Here is a 6,437-nt window from a genome sequence, read left to right as displayed (position 1 = left end):
ACTCCTTCATCTCGAGGGTTTCTTCCGGGTAAGCATCATGCTGCCTAGATCGCATCTTGCGATCTAGGCAGTACAAGTTTATTCGTTACCATGCGTTGCTCGTACTGAAGCCTTTTTGATGGCGAGCAACGTAGTTATCTTAGATGTGTTAGGGTTAGCATTGTTCTTCGTATCATATGCTGTCGTAGTGCAACCCTTATACATCTAGCCGCCCTTACACCTATCTTAGGTGTAGGGGCGGCACCCCGCTTGATCATTATTTAGTAGATCCGATCCGTTACGGTTGCTCCTTGTTCTTCAAGGATTAGTTTAATATCTGCAATAGTTAGGCCTTACAAAGGGTTGGAGGATCCAGCGACGCGTAGGGTGTAGTTTGCTAGCCCTAGACAGGATGTTCCGGGGATCAACCTCGTGTTGGTTTTTAGGCCTTGTCTAGGATCGGCTTACTATCACCGTACGTGACCGCGAGGCCCAATCGTGAGTAGGATGATCCGATTATGCGGTGAAAACCCTAAATCGTCGTAGATCATTTTAGCTTTATCTTGATCAAGCAGGACCACCATATATTCGTACACCTCGTACGAATCATGGGTGGATCGGCTCCTTGAGCCGATTCACAGGATAACCTGAGAGCCGATCGAGGCTCGTATTTAATGTTTACGTGTATGCCATGCAGGAAACTAAGCGAGGCATCTCCATCACCTTCCTGGCCAGGTATAGGTCAGGTGGCACGCCCTTGCACCAGCATCGGACGTGCGTGCCGGAGGCTTTGCGGGCCGTCGCTCGGAGGGACCAGGGCCAGCCGCAGCCCTAAGTTGTTCCCGGCTCTACTGTGTTGCCCGTCGCTGCTCGCCGGTGGGTTTCTGACCGCAACACCTCCATAACAAAGAAACATATCCTTAGTTCTTTTCAAGTACTTCAGGATATTCTTGACCGCTGTCCAGTGTTCCATTCCTGGATCACTTTGATATCTGCTAGTCAAACTAACAGCATGTGCTATATCCGGTCTTGTACATAGCATGGCATACATGATAGAGCCTACTGCCGAGGCATAGGGGATCTGACTCATCCTTTCTCTTTCTTCTGCCGTAGCCGGACCTTGAGTCTTACTCAAGACCTTGCCTGGTAACATAGGTAAGAATCCTTTCTTACTTTCGTCCATTCTAAACTTCTTTAGAATCTTGTCCAGATATGTACTCTGTGATAGCCCTATTAGACGTCTTGATCTATCTCTATAAATCTTGATGCCTAATATATATGATGCTTCACCAAGGTCTTTCATTGAAAAACTATTATTCAAATAACCCTTTACACTGCTTAATAGTTCTATATCATTCCCAATCAATAATATGTCATCTACATATAATATCAGGAATGCTACAGAGCTCCCACTCACTTTTTTGTAAATACAGGCCTCTCCATGACACTGTATAAACCCGAAGTCTTTGATCACCTTATCAAAATGTCGGTTCCAACTTCTCGATGCTTGCTTCAGTCCATAGATTGAACGCTGAAGTTTGCATACTTTGTTAGCATTTTTAGGATCGACAAAACCTTTGGGTTGTACCATATACAACTCTTCCTCAATGTCTCCATTAAGGAACACCGTTTTGACATCCATCTGCCAAATCTCATAATCGAAAAATGCAGCTATTGCTAACAAAATCCTCACAGATTTTAGCTTCGCTACAGGTGAGAAAGTCTCATCGTAGTCAACACCTTGAATTTGTCGGAAACCCTTTGCGACAAGTCGAGCTTTATAGACAGTAATATTACCATCAGCATCTGTTTTTCTCTTGAAGATCCATTTATTCTCGACAGCCTTTCGGCTATCAGGTAAGTCTACCAAAGTCCATACTTTGTTATCATACATGGATCCCATTTCGGATTTCATGGCTTCTTGCCATTTGTTGGAATCTGGGCTCATCATCGCTTCTTCATACGTCGCAGGGTCTTCATCATTGTTATCCACAATCATGACATTTAGACAAGGATCATACCATTCAGGAGTGGCACGTTCCCTTGTCGATCTGCGAGGTTCAGTAGTTGTCTCATTTGAAGTTTCATGATCATTATCATTAGCTTCCTCTGTTGTCTGTGTAGGCGGCACAGGAACATCTTCCGGTACTGCGCTATTCTGATCAGCGAGCAGAGATTCTTCAATCTCATCGAGTTCTACTTTTCTTCCAGTCACTTCTTTAGTGAGAAATTCTTTCTCAAGAAAGGTTCCGTTCTTAGCAACAAAGATCTTGCCTTCGGATCTGTGATAGAAAGTGTACCCTATAGTTTCCTTAGGGTATCCTATGAAGACGCATTTCTCCGCTTTGGGTTCTAGCTTGTCCGGTTGTAACTTTTTTACATAGGCTTCGCAACCCCAAACTTTCAGGAACGACAACTTAGGTTTCTTATTAAACCATAATTCATACGGTGTCGTTTCAACGGATTTTGATGGTGCTCTATTTAAAGTGAATGCAGCTGTCTCTAATGCATAACTCCAAAATGATAACGGCAAATCAGTAAGAGACATCATAGAACGAACCATATCTAAGAGAGTTCGATTACGACGTTCGGACACACCGTTTCGTTGTGGTGTTCCCGGCGGTGTCAATTGTGAAAGTATTCCGCATTTCTTTAAATGCATGCCAAACTCATAACTCAGATATTCACCTCCGCGATCAGATCGTAGAAATTTAATCTTCTTGTTACGTTGATTTTCTACTTCACTTTGGAATTCCTTAAACTTCTCAAAAGTTTCGGATTTATGTTTCATGAAATAGATATACCCATATCTACTCAGATCATCTGTGAAGGTTAGAACATAACGATAACCACCGCGCGATGCTATACTCATTGGTCCGCACACATCGGTATGTATGATTTCCAATAAGTCAGTAGCTCGCTCCATAATACCAGAGAATGGAGTCTTAGTCATTTTTCCCATCAGACATGCTTCGCATCTATCAAGTGACTCAAAATCAAGTGATTCAAGTAATCCATCGGTATGGAGTTTCTTCATGCGTTTCACTCCAATATGACCAAGACGACAGTGCCACATATAAGTAGAATTATCATTCAATTTAATTCGTTTAGCATCAATGTTATGTATATGTGTATCACTACTATCGAGATCTAACAGAAATAAGCCATTCTTTTCAGGTGCTCGACCATAAAAGATATTATTCATAAAAATAGAACAGCCATTATTCTCAGACTTGAATGAATAACCGTCTTGCATTAAACAAGATCCAGATATAATGTTCATGCTCAACACGGTCAGGATGGGAATGGGCCGGGTCGACCCAGCGGGTCGCTGACCCGACCCAAAAATTCAGGTCCAATGGGTCATGTCGGTCGGCCTCAAATAAGAATTGGGTCAGCAGAGCCGGCCCTTAGTGACCCGCCGGGTCAGCTGGGTCGACCCGTCTTGTATCTCACATGAGCTTATACGTGGTAATCATCGTTCTTGCCGACGTCGGTGAAAGTCCAATCTTGCGATTTCCTGAAGTACTATCGACGCCAGGACACTCTGCAAGCTAAGTCGATTTGTTCTGGCTATACGCGCATGTACCAGTAACAAATTTTCTGACGTAAACACACGTTAATAGCTAAGTAAGCAGTCAAGTCGATCGATCAATTTGTAGCTACTAGCTAGGTAGTAGCACTGACGGACGCGTAACTTGTTCCTGTGAAGCCTCCAATTTGTTTTCTGTGTTTCATATATATTTCAAAATAGACAGTATATACTTACTTTACTTTTATATGTTCGCTAATTATATAGAGAAGTCCATATAATACAAACTCTAAAATTTGGGTCGACCCAAAATACCCATCGGGCTAGCGGGGCCGCCAACTATTTTTATATGGGTCAACCCATGGCCTCGCAAATTGGCCTCAGGGCCACGAGGGCCGGGTCCAAGGCCAGGTCCGGCCCGACCCATTCCCATCCTGACAACGCGGGTACAAAATAACAATTATTGAGGCTTAAAACTAATCCTGAAGGTAGATGTAGAGGAAGTGTGCCGACAGCGATCACATCGACTTTGGATCCATTTCCAACGCGCATGGTCACTTCATCCTTTAGTAGTCTTCGTTTATTCTTTAGTTCCTATTTCGAGTTACAAATATGAGCAACCAAACCAGTATCAAATACCCAGGTACTAGTACGAGAACCAGTAAGATAAACATCTATAACATGTATATCAGATATACCTTCTTTCTTCTTCTTGACAAGGCCGCTCTTCAGATCCGCCAAATACTTGGAGAAATTACGCTTCCAGTGTCCCTTCTCCTTGCAGTAATAGCACTCAGCATCAGGCTTAGGGCCAGTCTTAGGTTTCACAGGAGGCGTGGCAGCTTTCTTGCCACCCTTCTTGAATTTTCCTTTAGACTTGCCCTGTTTCTTGAAACTGGTGGTTTTGTTGACCATCAACACTTGGTGCTCTTTCTTGATTTCAATCTCAGCAGATTTCAGCATGGAGAAGAGTTCAGGTAACTCTTTGTTCATGTTCTGCATATTGTAGTTCATCACAAAGTTCTTGTAACTAGGTGGCAGTGATTGAAGGACACGATTAATCCCTAGTCTGTTAGGAATCACTATTCCCAAGTCACTGAGTTTCTTCGCATGCCCGGTCATAGCGAGCATGTGCTCACTAACGGAGCTGCCTTCTTCCATCATGCAACTGAAGAAGTGTTTCGATGCTTCATAGCATTCCACGGCCGCATGAGTTTCAAAGATAGTCTTCAACTCATTGATTAACTCATGTGGATCGTGGTGCTCAAAATGTTTTTGAAGATCGGCTTCCAGACTGCATAGGATGGCACACTGAACTTGAGAGTACCGAGTTTTCCGAGTTGCGTAAACATTCTTTACTTCATCGGTTTCAGTTTCTGCAGGAGGGTCACCTAGCGGTGCATCAAGCACATATTGCAGATTTCCGCCATTGAGGAAGATCCTCACATGACGGAACCAGTCGGTGAAGTTGCTACCGTTGCTCTTAAGCTTTTCTTTCTCTAGGAATTGGTTAAAATTGATTGAGGATGCCATATCTACAACATATTTGCAATAGTTTAGACTAATATTTATGACAAATTGAGTTCAAATTTTAATTCAACATAATTAAAAACTAGGTGAACCCCCACTCAAAACAATATCCCTCGCATTGTCTTAGTGATCACACGAACCAAATCCACCACACCAAGTCCGATCATCACGAGACAAGATGTAACTTCAATGGCGAACACTCAAAGTGTTCATCATATCAATCATATGATTCATGCTCTACCTTTCGGTATCACGTGTTCCGAGACCATGTCTGTACATGCTAGGCTCGTCAAGGCCACCTTAGTATCCGCATGTGCAAAACTGTCTTGCACCCGTTGTATGCACTTTATTATCTTGATATTTTAGTGAGAGGGATCATCTTATAATGCTACCGTCGCGATCTAAGCAAAATAAGATGCATAAAAGGATTAACATCACATGCAGTTCATATGTGATATGATATGGCCCTTTTGTCTTTGCGCCTTTGATCTTCATCTCCAAAGCACGGACATGATCTCCATCATCAACGGGCATGATCTCCATCATTGTCGGCGAAACACCAAGGTCAATGGCGCCGTCTTCATGATTGTCCTCCATGTAGCAACTATTACAACTACTTTGAAATACTACTCAACATGAAATTTAAAGACAACCATAAGGCTCCTGCCGGTTGCCACAATACAATAATGATCATCTCATACATAGTCATCATCACATTATGGCCATATCAAATCACCAAACCCTGCAAAAACAAGTTAGACGTTCTCTAATTTGGTTTGCATATTTTACGTGGTTTAGGATTTTCGAGTAAGATCCAATCTACCTACGAACATGAACCACAACGGTGATACTAGTGTTGTCAATAGAAGAGTAAATTGAATCTTCACTATAGTAGGAGAGACAGACACCCGCAAAGCCACTTATGCAATACAAGTTGCATGTCGAGCGTGGAGCAAATCTCATGAACGCGGTCATGTAAAGTTAGCCCGAGCCGCTTCATCCCACTATGCCACAAAGATGCAAAGTACTCAAACTAAAGATAACAAAAGCATCAACGCCCACAAAACCATTGTGTTCTACTCGTGCAACCATCTATGCATAGACACGGCTCTGATACCACTGTAGGATAACGTAGCATAGAAAACAAAAAATTTCCTACCGCGAACACGAAATCCAAGCCAAGATGCAATCTAGAAGACGGTAGCAACGAGGGGATTATCGAGTCTCACCCTTGAAGAGATTCCAAAGCCTACAAGATGAGGCTCTTGTTGCTGCGGTAGACGATCACTTGCCGCTTGCAAAAGCGCGTAGAAGATCTTGATCACGGCGCCACGAACGGGCAGCACCTCCGTACTCGGTCACACGTTCGGTTGTTGACGAAGACGACGTCCACCTC

Source organism: Lolium perenne, chromosome 1, assembly GCF_019359855.2.
Source record: "Lolium perenne isolate Kyuss_39 chromosome 1, Kyuss_2.0, whole genome shotgun sequence".
Taxonomy (NCBI): Eukaryota; Viridiplantae; Streptophyta; class Magnoliopsida; order Poales; family Poaceae; genus Lolium; species Lolium perenne.
Note: the sequence above shows the minus strand (reverse complement) of the source record.